Genomic DNA, 16,874 nt, shown 5'->3' on the forward strand with positions numbered 1-16,874 from the left:
ACATATATAAAATGAAAAATATGTTCCCATTTCCTGTCTTCTTTGAAAAACTTACACAACATTTAGTTGATCATTTTAGTCCTATACACTATCCCATATCATTTCTATTTTTGTAGCCATATGATTCACTTCTGATTATTCTCAAGGCTCTGAATCTGGATAATTTTCTTCTATGTTCTTCAGCAGTTCTTCAAAAGAAGGTTCATATCTCTGAATATTGTTTATTAAGTCATTAAATCTGCTGAACATATTTATGGTAGGTAAGGCAAGGCCACAGAAATGTTTTCCCTAGAATATATCATCATATTTTTATGCAAGGCAATGTCATGTTTAAGAAAAAGGTATTCCTTGCACAAGCCAATTGTCCATTATAGTTTGCTATTTAAAGCTCAATCATCATTTCAATTGAAACCCTGAACTATAATTTTCATGATGGGGCATTGTTGTCCTCCTATAAAAAGCAAATGGTATAATGACATCTAATGCTCTACACTTAATGTGGTCTTTCTTATTACTACCATATGCTAGTTATTAGTTCAAGGATACTTGTGTTCTGGTTGGGACAAGGCAAGATAGCATATATCATTGTGCTCAGAATCTCTAAAAGATGAGTATTAGGTTGAAAACCTGATCAAAACTATGCCCCCAAGGGAGATCACATAAAGTGAGTCGATTTCTCACAAAGTTAAGAATGTTCCCACGATGGGCACACAAGCCCCAACTAGCATGAGTAGCAGCTGATGGGGCAGCAAAACCAGACATGGGCTCCACAGGAATCAGACTCTGCAAACCACAGTGACTTGAAAGAGCTTCCCATGGGGATTTCTAGACAAAAGACTCCAACAGTTTATAATGTCCTCATTATCATCAAAACAAAAGCATGTCAGAGGACTTACTGCCTTCCAGAGACATTGTGGTACAAAATTTCCCTCTTTCAATCACACTGTTAGCATGAATCACTATCCTTAAAAGAAAGGAAGGAAGAAAGAAAGAAAGAAAGAAAGAAAGAAAGAAAGAAAGAAAGAAAGAAAGAAAGAAAGAAACTGAAAAAGGCATTACTTCAACATTTCTGGTTATGGAGTGTTTCTTGAAACAGCTCATTCTCTAAATGATTTCATTATTCTGATTTAAAGAATTTTATGGAATGTTAGATGATATAAGTACAGGAAGAGTTACCTAAGAAATAAGTCTTAGAACACATTTCTAATAAGCTCTGTGTGGGTGCTCAAGCATATAATACCAATACTTGGGAGGTAGAGACAGGAGATTGCAGATTCACAGCCAACCTCAGCTACTTAGTGAGGCCTTCCACTGTTACGGTTTGAGAATATGTTATGGTTTTGGGGAAACTGTCCCCGGGGACCCCTGTTAGGGTCCCAGACACAATTTCCATTAAACCACAACAAAACACAAAAACAGAAGAACAGAAAAAGTGCGGGTCCTTGTCCTGAGCTAAGGGTAAATACACATTAGCCCAGACTCTTGCTGAAGATTTAAAGAAGTTTAATAAAAGAAAGAAATGCAGAAGACAGTTAAAGCCCCATGCCATTCAGAAATGGAACGGCGGGAGGGGGGAATTCGAACAAATTCACCAAAGATACAACACATGGACCGGACTTTTTTTATACATGACACCCTCCATCTTGCTCACGTAATTCTGACGTAGTAAAAACCCTGTAAGGTTCCTCCCCTTATTTCCCTGCCAAGGTAGAGCCTAGGTGTCCTTTCCACCTAGGTCTCTTTTCATGAAGATCATAATCAAAGGTCAGGTCCACACCCTACTCCCATCCTAGCTAGATTATCTAATTATTATGTAGATCTGTCTTTAGACAAAGAAAGTCCTAGTTCCCTTCTCCTATCAACTTGCTAATTACTTTTAGCTAAGTCAATCTAAGTTTCAATAGCTTTTTGCTTCCTGACCAAGTCTTTTCTTTCTCCAGGTCTGCCATTTTGACACAATTATTTTTGAAATATATCTGTTAATAATCAGAGCTTTCTCAAATCTTCCTAAGCCATTCCCAACTTAGTAAGATCCTGTTTCAAAATAAAAAAACACATTTCTAACTTGATTATATAGGTTTTTTTAAAGTCAATTTTTAGATTATCTTGATTTTTAACTTAGAATTAAACTGCAGATTTTAATGATTAGCTCATTATTTTTTTATTTTGAAACAGGGTCTTGCTAAGTTGCTGAGAGCCTCACTAAGTAGCTGAGGCTGGTTGCAAACTTGGATCCTCCTGGAATTTGCTCATTTATAAAGGCTTTCTTAGTCATGTTAAATGTTTTAGCTTACTTGCTCTTAAAAAGGTAGGTAGCTGTTAACAACAAGGCTTCTTATAGGATGATGTTTAGAAAAAATATACAATTTTTCTGATCATTTTTTTAAATCTTTATCTTTTTAAATTTTTTATTGGTGCATCGTATTCATACATCATAATGGGGAAAAAAAAACTTGTGTGCACATACATGCACACATTACCCAGTTAGCCCCTACCCAACTCCCACCCTGGTCCCTCCCCATCGCTCCTTCCCATGCTTGGCTTAGTGGTTGACTTCTGTATGTTTAAGTACATCCTGTGCTTTAGAGAGTTACATGTTATCTTTATAATGGATCTGAAAAACCCTAGAATTAGATCCTTGATCTATTCTTCCACATAGTCTTTTCTGAGAAGTAATCTTATTTTTAGAGGCTTCAGTCAACTTTCTAGATCCAGCTACTTATTTATACATTTTAATTCTGTCATAAGTAACACTCTAATCCATTAGCACCATAATCAATACTTCCTCTATACTGGTTGAAGACCATGGTCATTTGATTTCATAGTGCCTTGATCTCTCTCTACCTGCCCTTTATTGCAATTGACTACACTAAAAGTTGAAAGAATTGTTTGTCTACAAAGTGCTAAGGGATTATTACCAGCCACGTAGCACCAGAAATGAAGTACCTATAACTTTAAGAAAAGTGAGACATGTAACTCTTTAATTCCATCCTGAGAATTGCTTTCTAGAACCACTCTTGGACAATTTCTTTTGCCCGTGTCTTCTAGAAAGCAGAGCTCTAAGCAAGGGTTAATGTACCTACTTTATATTTTCAAGGTGTAAGATCAGGGCTATGATGGCCAAGAAAAATAGGAAGAAAGGCCAAGAAACATGTGGAACAATGCAATATGTTACTGTGCTGGGGTTTCCTCACAATAATCCACAAAGAGACACACAAGGCAATTGGTATGTTCAAGCTGCACATTGGACTTTTCCCAGAAATTTTTTGAGAAGATACCAGTCTTTAGAGAAGTCCACAAAAGGGAGAAGTGAGGAGACCTCTATTAATCTCTCTCTCATTTCCCATTACCAACGAAGACCTAATACCTTTATGTTATGTTATCTGGCATGACTTTTTTTGGGTGATATTGGCCATGGAACCCAAGGGCATTCTACCTCTGAGTTACACCTCAGCCCTATTTTTTTCTTATTCTTCATTTTGAAACAGGATCTCACTGAGTTGCAAAGGGCCTCACTAAGTAGTAGCTCAGGCTGTCCGTGAACCACAATCTTCCTGACTCAGCCTCCCAAATGCTGGGATTACAAGCATGCACCACCATGCCCAGCTTGGCATGATATTTTCTACCATGATCTGAATGTAGCATTTTAGACAAGTCTATAAATGGAGGACACCTCGGTTTGATGCATAATACACACTGGTCATCAGGCCTGGGCTCAACTTGGATACTTTTTTTTTTTAATTTATTTTTATTGGTGCATTGTGATCATATATCACATTGGAATACGAGACTTGAGAGGATATACAAGCACACATCATCCAATTAGCCCTCATCCACTCCCCATCCCATTCCCTCCTCCTCTCTCTATCCCATGCTTGTTTGGTGATTAACTTTGATACATTTGTTTATGTACCTCCTGCATTTTAAAGAGGCTCCATCCTCCCGTATTCCATACCCACTGATTGGTCACCTTAATTGCTTCGCTATAGGACCCTTTCTATAACTCGATCTCTTCCTGTTGCCCCTTTCCTCCTAATTATTGCTGATTAGGGGAAGTATCTGGTTTTTATTTTCTGTGATATTTATCTGTGCATGCCACGTTGCAAGTACCGATCCCACTCTTGAGGTCCCCAGTAGTGGCCTGGCTACCCGGTGGACTGATCCAGACCTCGCTGGCTCAAGCAGCGGCCTTGCCTCATGGGAAGCTCCAATTCTGGCCTCACTGGCCCCGCACTGGCCTAACCCCTCGGCTGGCTCCGATCCCGGCCTTCGTGGCCCCAGCACCGGCCTAGCATCAAAGCAGGCTCAGTCCCAGCCTCGCTGACCCTGGCACAGGCCTAACCCCTCAACAGATTCCTATCCTCCCTCGGAGGCCCCAGCCTCAGCCTTGCCTTGTGGCAGGTTCCGATATCAGCCTCGCTGGCCCCGGTACCGGCCTAATCCCTCGGCAGGCTCCGATCCCAGCCTCGGAGGCCTGAGTAGTGGCCTTGCCTCAAGGCAGGCTCCGATGACTGCCGCAAGCCCCGTCACCGGCTTACCCCTGACAGGCTCCAATCCCGGCCTCGGAGGCCCCAACATCAGCCTTGACTCACAGCAGGCTCGATTCTGACCTTGCTGACCCTGGTACCGGCCTAACTCTTCGGCAGGCTCCAATTCCGGCCTCGGAGGGCCCAGCACTGGCCTTGCCTCTAGACAGGCTCCAGTGCCAGCCACTGGCCCCGGCACTGACCTAACCCCCCTCAGCAGGCTCTGATCCCAGCCTCAGAGGCCCCAGTAGTGGCCTTGTCTCACGGCAGGCTCCGATCCCGGCCTCGCTGGCCCCGGCACCAGCCTAACCCCTTGGCAGGCTCTGATCCTGGTCTTGGAGGCCTAAGTAGTGGCCGTGCCTCATAGTAGGCTCTGATCCCGGCCTCGCTGGCCCTGCACCAGACTTACCCCTCGGCGGGCTCCAATCCAGACCTTGAGGGCCCCAGCACTGGCCTTGCCTCATGGCAGACTCTGATCCTGGCCTCACTGGCCCTGGAACCAGCCTATCCCCTCGGCAGGCTTGGATCCCGGCCTCGGAGGCCTCAGTAACGGTCTTGCCTCAAGACAGGCTCTGATGCCAAACCGCTGGCCCTGGCACCAGCCTACCCCTCAGCAGGCTCGGATCCTGTACTCTGAAGCCCCAGCCCGGCCTTGCCTCAAAGCAGGCTCCAATCCCAACCTTGCTGACCCCAGCACCGGCCTAATCCTTTGGCTTAATCTTTTCATTTGGATACATTTTGTCTGCATCTCCAGTATCCTGGCATCCGCCATGGCCTTCTGAAACCCTCTCCAATATTTTTCTTTTTTCCTTTTTCTTTTTTCTTTTTCTTTCTTTCTTTTTTTTTTTTTTTTAATAAGAGAAGACAGTATGTGTGGTTTGAGGAGGATGTGGGATCAGGCACTCAGTAGCACTGTGACCCTGTCGGTTTCCCCATCGGTCTGGCTCAGTTTCCCTGGAGGTCCAATGTGCTCCGCACCACTCCGCCCGGGGCCCAGAGTCCTGCGACCCGGGCTCCGGCTCTTCTGGGGGTCTGGCGAGCCCCGACTGACCCCCGCCCGGGGCCCAGGGCCTTTTGACCAGGCGCCCAGTTTCTCCAGGGTTCTGGCGTGCTCCACGCGATCCCGCCCGGGACCCAGAGTCCTGCGACCCGGGCCCCGGCTCTTTTTCTGATCATTTTTACGAATAATTTTATATTTGTCAAATACATTTCAGGAATTTCCTATCATTATTTATATATTCTTACCAGTGTACATCATAGCATAGAATGTTTGCTATTATTTTTTCTATTCATAGTTAATGAAATATTTTACTATTAGCTGAACATTGAATTTGTAGTCCATTGCTTCCTGACTAAAAAATGTGTTATTTTTATTAATTTATAAAATTCTGGGACTTCCGGAAAGATGGCGACCGAGAAAAGCAGGGCTTAAGAGCCCCGCTAACAACCAGTCTCCATTACCACAAAACCAGTGGCTTTCATAGCCAGAAAACACCATCACCAGAAAAACAAAAAAACCACCAGGCTCCAGAGAGAAATCAGACTGAGAACAGAGCTCAGGGCCACAGAGGAGACACACGCGCCCGAGGACGCGGCAGCAGCGCCATACTGCCGGCGGCAGTGGCGAACTCAACGGACGGCTACAGCAAGCTGAGGTGAGCCGCTGCAGAACAGCCAGGCGGGATCTTTCGGCGCAGAGAGCATTTAAAGCTCCCAGTGACCGAGCTCAGCACACGCTGCAGGGATTCAGAGTGGAAATCAAAACCAGAGAAGAAAAAATACGCCAGCCTCAGGGCCGAGGGCGTGGCAGCGGCGCCATATTGTTACTGGCGGCGGCAGCAGCAGTGAATTCACCGAGTCCAGTACAGCTACATCTGCGTACTCAAGAACAGTGAGTCAAATTGCGGGCCACAGAGGAGAAATCCCAGTACTGTACCTCCTGGGACTTGACCCAGTGAGGGAGTGGTGGTGGCAGAGATATCACACCATAGGAGAACGTGCAACCTGGCACCCCCCATAGTTTAAAGCAGCCTCTATCGACTCCCTGGGTCGGAGACTCTGTGATACAACCCAGTAAAGAAGTAGTGGGGTCTGAGATAATACAGACTCGAGATCCAGAGCACCTTAAGTGAAGCCATAGTGACCCAAGGGAAGAACCCAGAGAAGGCACAAACTTCCGAAATCATGGGAAAGAGGAATAACACTGGAGTAATGAATATGCACAACCCCACAACATCAGAACCCGATAAAACAGAAAATCAGAGATTTCTAGAAGATCAAATCAGGAAAATAACTGTAGAAATAATAGAGGTGCTTCGAAAAGATCTCAGAGAGAGCCAAAAAGAGATAAAGGATGCAATTAATGAAGTAATGGCCTCAATTCAAAGCACAAACAACCGATTAGACCACATGGAGAACAGAATCTCGCTCTTAGAAGATGAGCAATCCAAAAATGAACGCATAGTTTCTAATCTAGAAAAAAATATCCGACAGCAGGAATCTGACATTGAAGAAATATGGGCCCTTCTTAAGAGAGCTAACCTAAGAATAATTGGAATAGAGGAGGGAAAAGAAAGTGAAACCAAAGGGATCAACAATCTCTTCAAGGAAGTAATAGCAGAAAATTTTCCAAATATAGAGCAAGAGGTTGATACACAGATCCAGAAAACTTATAGAACTCCCTTTAGACAGGATCGGAGAAGAGGATCCCCACGCCACATAATTGTCAAAATGACCAATGTGGAAGCCAAGCAGAGAATCTTAAAGGCAACAAAAACAAAGGGCCAAGTGACATTCAGAGGCAAACCAATTAGAATCACTCCAGACTTCCCAAACCAAGTCATGAGAGCCAGAAGGGCTTGGAGTAACATATTCCAAACTCTGAAAGAAAACAACTTCCAGCCAAAAATTTCCTACCCAGCAAAACTTTCTATCAAATTAGATGGAAAAATAAGAAGCTTCCATGACAAACAGAAACTGAAGGAATTTATGTCTTCAAAACCAGCACTAGGGAAAATAAATACTCAAAGAGATTAACTACAAAGAAGAAATAGGTAACACTCACCAGAACCAGAGAAACAAGATTTTCCATCCAACAGACAACTAAGATTGGTTATCTGTGGAGATTCATTATTTATGTTAGTCTTTTACCTATCTCCAAATTGTATTGTTTGCCTTTATTGTTGTTAATTTTTAGGATTTCTAGTTGGAATATTAATATACCTTCAGATATAGCATTTGGAAATATTTTATCCAATTCTGTTAGTAACTTTTAACTCTGTTTACATTGTCTTTGGATATACAATATTTTTTTTTTTATTTTTTAGGGAGTTTGTATATTCTACTGTTGCCTGTGCCATTGAAATCATATCCAAGAAATCACTGCCAATTTCAATGTTGTGAGGTTTTATGACCCAGATTTTCTTCTAAAAGTTTATAGTCTTAAGATTTATATTTAGGTCTTTTATCTATTTTGAGTTAATACTTGTATCTGGGATTAGGTAAGGGTCCAATTTTATTCTTTTCCATGTAATTATTATTTTTCAACAATATTTAGTTAAAAGATTATTATTTCCACCACCAAATGTTCGTGGAAACCTTGTCAAAAATAACTTGACAATATAGGGAAGAATTTAGCTCTATGCTTGTATTTAACTCCAATGGTTTATATATCTGCCTTTAGAACAGTACTACACTGTTTCAATTATTGTAGCTTTATATGGTTTGAAATCAGAAAATATATATCTTCTAGCTTTGTTTTTTTTCAAGATCGTTTTGGGTATCTAGAATTCATATTCCATATTAGGATATATTTTTTTCTGAAAAATAAATATATAAATATATGATAGTTTCACCTAAAAAAAAAACAGAAAAAAATATGCTCTGGTAAGAAAGAAAGCAAAAAGAAATATTGAAATGTTATCTTTAAATCATCAAAAGCTTGGTATCAGACAAATGAAACTGTTATGTGAGATTATCATTTTTAATTTTGGATAAATTGCTATAATACTAGATGTCAACCACTAAGCCAAGCATGGGAAGGAGGGATGGGGAGAGAATGGGGTGGGGATCGGGTGGGGGATGACTGGGCGATGTGTGCATGTATGTCTACAAAAGTTTGTATCCCACTATGATGTATGAATACAGTGCACCAATAAAATAAAATTAAAAAAAAATAAAAAAATAAAATTCTATTTTAGAATGAATAGCTAATATGACATCTACACTACTATCAAAATAATATACATTATGTGCAATGTATTTTATTAAATATCAGTTCCTAATCATTTTAAGATTACTGATATAACTACTTATTAATTTCTATGCATGAATACTGAAGAATTATGAACATCACATTTTCACTTGGTTTCTTTAATATTTATCAACTAATTATATATTTCTTGAATCAGCCTTATTTGTTCAATTACAAGACATATTCATTTAATTTGTATGATAATCACTTGATCTATAGAGAGTAAGCATATTATATTCATTTTGACAGAAGATTATTTCTACAATGCTAGTTCACTCATCTGCCTGCAAGTTTTTTTTCTAATTCAAAACAAAAGATAAATCATTAATTTTAAAATTCTGGAAATAAACTATGCTAGTGTGAAACTGTAAACAGGCTGTCTGGTAGGTGTTTGTTAAAGAGCATATTAACTTTCTTGTCAGAAATAAATGTTACAAATTGGCATTAAGAAAAAATCTGTTGTATTAGTAATTGACTCAAAAAAGATACTAACTGATGCACATACATTTGGTCTTTATTGTTAGCAGGTTTGTTAATTGTGGATACAACTCATCATAGGCTAAAAATATTTGGGGTGGGGGAACTTTGCCTATACTGACAATGTACAAACATCTTTTTTTCTTATAACTTTCCCCTAATAATGCAGTATAACAACTATTTGCAAAGAATTGGGTATTATAAATATTCTAGAGATGATTTAAAGTGTACATGATGATGTAAATAGTTTACATGCAAAAGTTTATAGTTTATATACTATGCCATCTTTTATAATGGATTTGAGAACCTGCAGATTTTAGTATCTGAGGGTTCTAGAACCAATCCCCTGCAGAAACTAAAGGAAGGTTTTACACCTTATTTTTATTAGACAAATTTTTCTAGTACTTTTTAAAAACAATTTATTTATTTATTTATTTATTTATTTATTTATTTATTTTGATAGTACTGGGGTTCCTGGGAGTCCTTCTACCTCCGGGCTACACTCCCAGATCTATTTTTATATTTTTATTTGGAAACAGGGTCTCAAGCAAGCGTGGCTGGCTTTGAACCAACATGATCCTCCTGTCTCCGCCTCCCAAGCACAGGGATTACAAGCGTGCGCCACCACGCCCGGCAAAACAAATAATATTTTATTTTAAAAGTTTTATCACTGTATACTAAGTATATTTGTTTTAACACCATAAATTAAATGGTTTCACAGTTTAAAAACTATGCTTTCGGGTAAGTTGATCAAGGAGAAAATACAATGATTCTTTTTATTTGTGTACTTATTAACCAATATCACTAGGAGGCCACAATCTACTGGACACCATTCTAAGCCATGAGAAAAGAGTGCTAAGAAAAAAAAATTAAATTGAGGGAGGACAGAAAACAAAAATAAACAAACAAAAACCCAGAATGAGAATGAAATGTTCATTCTATAAGAAGAGACTTCAAATATGTGCATTAAAAGAAAATAAGAGATAAATGAGGAGAGAAGAGAGAAAAGAGTTAATGATTCAGTGAGGAGACCAGGCAAAGAATAAGAGAGAGAAAGAGAGAGGGGGGAGGGGGAGGGAGAGGGGGAGAGGGAGGAGAGGGGGAGGGAGAGCGAGAGCGCGAGAGCGTGAGAGCGCGAGAGCTAGGGAAATTCTGGATGGAGTGTGCAAAGGTCAAACCTGAAAAGGAATTTTCCATATTTGAGGAATTTAGAGAAGGTTAGGAAGAATGAGTGAAGAAGAAAGAAGTACAAAATCAGGTTGGAGAAGCAATGGAATAAAATATTAATTTAGTCATTGTTACTCTTGTGTTCTTAACACCTGTGTATCTACTTCCATAACCACCTCGTGAATTCTTTTTTAAAAAGAGACTAGTGATATGTTTTCATCTTTTTAGATTCCTAGAGTATAAAACTAAATTTCTAGAGTATAAAACTAAATTTCAGAAAGACATTGTGATTGATTTTTTTTTCTTTTCTGAATAAAGACAAAGATTCTTTGGCAGCTGGACTCAGGAATGTATGTCAGCAATCAAGTCAGTTGCCTCTATCTATCAAGTTTGTGTCTCTTTAAATCTTTCAGCCTAAGTTTCTAGGTATATGTAGTGATAGCTTTCTCCTCCAGTTTCCAGTATTCTAATTGTATTTTCATCACTTTTCCCATTTTAAAAGATTGTTTGTTCTGTTTGCTTGCTTATGTCTTCATGTTTGGTTGGAACAACCTGTCCAAGATTTATTAGATACTGTTTTCCTTAGGAATGACTATCTGAATTTTCTTATGATTTCTTATATAAGTTGGCTTGGGAAGTTGATTCTTGTAACATCAAAGGAAAGAGGTGTGAAATTGTAAACAGTATCATCATAAATGATACTGAGAACATACTGTAACTGCCTCTTTACTTGCTTTCTGGAACATTTCCCCATTAGACAGTATCTATACTCAGAAAATAAAAATTCTAATGTTATCACCAATATACTAACTTCTGCTATAGTTTGCAGGTAGAATGATCTTGGGTTAAATCCCCAGCCTTATTTTATTTTTATTTTGAAACAGGGTCTCCCAGAGTTGCTGAGATTGTCACTACTTGCTGGAACTGTCCTGGAACCTGGAATCCTCCTGTCTCAGCCTCCCAAGTACTGTGATTATAAGCATGCACAACCATACTCGCTTGTGCTATATCTTTAACATTCTTAATAGAATATTCAGGATTCCACAGTTTAATCTAAAACTATTTTCCATGATTCAAAATGCCCCTGGTCCTTACATACTACATACCCATGTCACATGAAGAGGCAGTATTCATGGCCTTAAGGCCATGACACTCTTGTTAACACAGAGATCGAAGGAAGGCAGCAAGAGAATTAGGTTGTACAGTAACTAAGACTGGCTTCTTATGAAAAATTCAGTTCCTCAAAAGTCTTGTTTTGAAATTTTTAATTCTGTATGTCTTGTTTTAGATATTAGAAAATACTTTATCAATTAATAGCACAGAATCCAGTGCATGTCACACAGGAATTTGAGTTCTGGAAACAGGAACACCAGATAACGCCACTTCTTATTTCTTCAGTAGAATGTTAGGTTTATGAGGACAGGACGTGTTTTTGTCTACAGGTAAACTGGCCTGTAGTACCAATGAGAAAAAACCCAGTACACCTAAACATGGTAGCGTATTCTTTATTTCATGTTACAGAATAGTTTCCTGGTATAAATCTGTGTCTGGCTAGGTGGCTTCACAAAATTTTCAGAAACCAAGACACTCTTTGTCTTGTTCTGCCATTCTCCGTGCATAAAATTATACCTAGTGTTCCAAGATGGCTGTTTGAAATCTAGCTATCATGTCTATTTTTCAGGAAGCAGAAAATTCACAGGAGAAAGAAAATTTAACACCATCTTTTTAAGCAAGATAACTGAAAGTGGTAGACAAAACTTGCTTGTATCTTATTAGCAAAACTCAGTTATATGGCCCATATAACTACAGGAGAGGTTGAAAAATATCTTTTCAGGTTTTTTTTGAGCTGGAATTCAGCTAAAATTTAGAAAATATTTTACTATGCAAAGAAAGATATTCAATTCTGTGTCCTACTATCAAGCACAGTATCTATGATGCACATAAATCCATTGAGTTGAATTATCTCAGATCAATCAAATATACACTGCATTGAAACCTCACACACTCCTCTGAATCATATATTCTTCCAACTTCTTTAGAGAAGGGAAAAGAAGGCCAAAATATGTAAAAGATTTCCCCATAAGCATGCGCTGATGCAGAATTCGAGCTCTAATACTGACCTTTAAAGACATTCTGGATGTCTCAAGGTTAATGAGTCTTTTACAGTTTCCGCTGGAATCAGATCTAGAAACTGCCTCTTTTCTTGTCTGTTCTCATTACTCTTTGATGGAAACTGCTTTCAAGAAACCTGTGTTCATACGTTTTTGGTCCTTCCATCTTTGGCCTGATAATTTGTCAATGTGGTGCTACCAACTGCTTCTGCACCTGTGCAGGTTTACATAATCTTATTTTTTTCTGAATTGAACGGAAGATAGAGGTGTTGAAATGATGTGGGTGTTCCTGCTGGGCCACCTATATGTAGATTTGTGATTCATGCTAACTCTCTTAATCAAAATATAGGTGAGACACAAACTGATCTATGGTACTTACTAAATAATAAAAAGTATGTCATGGAGCATTCCTGAACTTGAATACTCTCTAAAAGGAACCAAGAAAGTCAATTATCCGCCTAAACCTGAGCGTATGTAGGAGAGAAGCAAAGCAGGAAACTCGTCTCTCTCTGGTTCCATGCTGTCACTTAGTTCACTGAGCCATCTGGCTGCCTTAATTTCCACCCACTACTTGAAATATGTGTTTATAGAAATAAATACAAAACTGCAACTAAAGTAATATGAAAGCTGCAAATGTAAAAACACAGTTCTCACAAGTACCAAAAATAGTTAATTTTTGTTACCCCCAGTTTCAGATATTAATATAGTTCACAACCTTTAAAAACATATTCAAGACTATAACATTGTTTTAATAAGTTTATTAATTTTTAAATCTTTTTCAGGTGAATATATTACTTGTTCTTCCTAGATTAACATTTTACATTGTTCTGAAGTATTTCATTAAATGAAAAAATATAAAGACTTTATATTCAATCATCTAAGTGTTTATATGAGGTCTTCTCTTTTGTAGAACAGATATTAGATGTGATCACACAATGTTGTTGAAATTCTAAGACTTCAAGAGAGTTGAAGTAATTTTTGTTTTCTTTAGTTTTGAGAGAAATAATTAGACTTAAAATTCTATTACTACTTTATAACTGTGGTTTTAGCCAGGATGTTTCCATAGAAAAGAGTTCTGTGTCCCTTATATATCAGTTATAAAAACAGAAATAACATTGGTAATAATAATGAGCAATAATATTGGCCTGTATTTATTCAAAAGTATGTTGAGGCACCAACAAGAAAACACACATATGTACATTTATAACACACACACACATACACACACACACACACACACACACACACACACACTTTTGTACTATCTTCACATTTTAGTAATGTACTTTTTTTTTTTTTTTTTTGGTGGTACTGGGGATGGAACCCTTCTACCGCCAGGCTATACTTCCAGACCTATTTTTTATATTTTTATTTGGAAACAGGGTCCCTTAAGCCAGCGAGGCTGACTTTGAACCTGCGCCATCCTCCTGTCTCTGCCTCCCAAGCACAGGGATTACAAGCCTGTGTCACCACGCCCGGCAGTAATTTACTTTTGTATGCTGTTAGTCTATTTGTATAGAAAATGTGAGTTTCTATCTTCAAGTCTTCTGTTATACTAAAAATTGAAAAGATTTTGAAAATGTTTTAGAGTTCCCACTTCTCCACATCCTCGCCAGCATTTGTTGTTGTTTGTGATTTGAATGATTGCCATTCTAGTTGAAGTTAGGTAAAATAGCAGGGTAGTTTTGATTTGCATCTCTCTGATTGCCAATGATGTTGAGCATTTTTTGTGCATTTATTGGCCATTTGAATTCTTTCTTTCATGAAGTGTCTATTGAATTCACTTGCCCATTTTTTGAATGAGTTGTTTTCTTAGTGCTGAGTTTCTTGAGTTCTTTGTATATTCTAGATATTAGTCCTCTATCGAAGGTGTAGGTGGAAATATTTTGTATAGGTCAATTACAGGACTGAGGTATTATTTAACAGCAGTCAGCATATTTATAGCTGAATAAAACTCTAACACATTTTTATGAAAAATGATACAAATATGGTGATAAGTGATGACTTGTCCACTGAAAGAGTCACTGTCTTTTGAAGAAATGTAAACACCTGCATTAAAATACAAAATGGTAGGCACGTTTGGCAACTCTTTTCAGGTATCATTGAAACATTATTCCTTATTGCTGGTTACTGAGCAGGCATGGGTAGAGAGCACCATAAAGGTGGAGAGCACCTTGTTACATAAAAAGATTAAAGATAGAACAACACCGATACCAAGTGTTCATAAAAGAAACCCCAGAGAACCAGAATCTTAGACATGTAGATTTACTGTGGTGAACAAGGTTAAAGATTCTTTTATTCCGAGATCCCCCAAGGCTGTAAGTACACTAATTTGCACCATGTTATTCTCAAGGGGGTGTTTAAATTGGAGTTTTCCCTACCACCTCCCTCTCCCATCCTTTTGTTGTTGTTGAAGTAGTGAGGTAATTGCTACAGAGAACAATAGACCTTCTAGGGACTGTGAAGAAAAGTTTCTTTCTTCTCAAAAAAGGTTCACAAATTTAATATTTTAAAGTAGAAGTATTCACTTGAATATATTTTATAAAATTCATTTGCTTACTCAAATGGGTAATTGTGTGATGCTCTTATTATAAAAGCTTAAATGTGTCGAATGGCTGTATAAATATTTTTCTTTAGAAATTTATTTCCCAATCATAACTAAAACATTCAAATCTATCATTGCTTAAGTAATATGAATTTAGAACATATTAATTGGGGAGAAACAACAATTTTCCCTCAGAGTAACTCGGAGAAAGAAGTTATGAACAGAATATTATTCTTTAAAATTATATTTTGTGGGCTGATGATATAGCTCAATGGTAGAACATTGCCTGGTATGTACAAGGCCATGGGTCCAATGCTCAGCACCACACACCTCAATAAAGAAATAATAGCATAGCATATATGTCCTTTCCTTTATCTTATGGTCTATCTAGATATTTAAATTATAGTAAAAACAATTTTCTTTAGAAAATACCTTAATGCTAAGTCATAGATATGGTCCACATATTTATACTATGAAAAAAATGGGAGTTATTTTTTATTATTTTTATGGTACACAAAAAGTAAAAAAAAATTGAATGATCTCCATAATACATGGAAGCTAGGGTGGGAAAAGGGTCATAGGTTGAAGAGACAAAAAAGGAGAAACCATAGATGAGCAAATAAGGTGACATAACTGAGGGAGGTGGGAGAGAAAAAAAAGGAAATTCCCTAATGTATATGATGTATATTCACAAACATATCAAAGTCAATTACTAAGCCAAACATAGAGGGAGAGGGAGAGGGAGAGGGAGGGAATGGGGTAGACATTGGGGAAAGGCTAAATGAGTGATGTGTGCATGTATGCCTCTACCATCTTATACTCCATTAAAAATTATGACTAAAATGAACCAATTTAAAAAAGAAAAGTGTTTAAGTTCAAATTTTAATTTGATCCATATATTTTCCTCTTCCATTATCTGGAGTGATTTTTAGAGTAAATTTCTTTTTTATTTTATGATTTATGAGTTATTAAATTTCACTCAGTTTATCTTTTACAAAATGTTGCATTTCATATGAACATGTATCTAAGGGAGAAATTACCAAAAATGATCTAAGTTTTGATTGAATGTTTGCAAATATTCCCAGGCCAACTTTGTAAAGTAAGCATCAGTGAAGTTTTCCTATCATTAGCAAATACTAAGGAATCATCCACTCTACACATATAATCTAGATCTCATTGTTAATCCCAAATTTCCAACATTTTCCCATGGCCAGTGATTTCCTACTGGGATATATTTTGCCCTTTAGGAAATATTTGGCACCGTGTAGAACTCATTACCACTGGACAACCAGCAGAGGTATGCTTTTGATGTCTATTGGTATAAGGCCAGTGTTCCTGTTAAATATTCTACCATGTAAATGCCCTAATAATAAAAAAAAATCTGTCCCAGATGTTAATACTACTATGATCAAGAAACCCTACACCCCTACCCTACACAATGCCAGGCAGATATACTGTAGTCATCGCCAATGCACAGCTAGACACAGACTCCTCATCCCCCACCCATTTTTGCACACTAAACACTGCTGTACCCTGGACATTAATTGAATAATGTACTCTGGAAATTAATTGAAATTTAAAACCATAGAATCAACTGTGAGATTTGGATATTTGTTTCTTTAAATGTAAACTTTTCAGAGCCAATTCACACACCATACTGGCTTCTACCTGCAACTTTCATCTCTCCCCTTTCAGACATTACTGTACACCTGAGGATTAAACCATACATTTTTTTTACTCATATTCTTCCCTATCCACACTCACACTCCTTATTTTTTCTTTCTTCATATTTATGT

The sequence above is a fragment of the Muscardinus avellanarius genome, assembly GCF_963383645.1.
Source record: "Muscardinus avellanarius genome assembly, chromosome: 6".
Lineage (NCBI taxonomy): Eukaryota > Metazoa > Chordata > Mammalia > Rodentia > Gliridae > Muscardinus > Muscardinus avellanarius.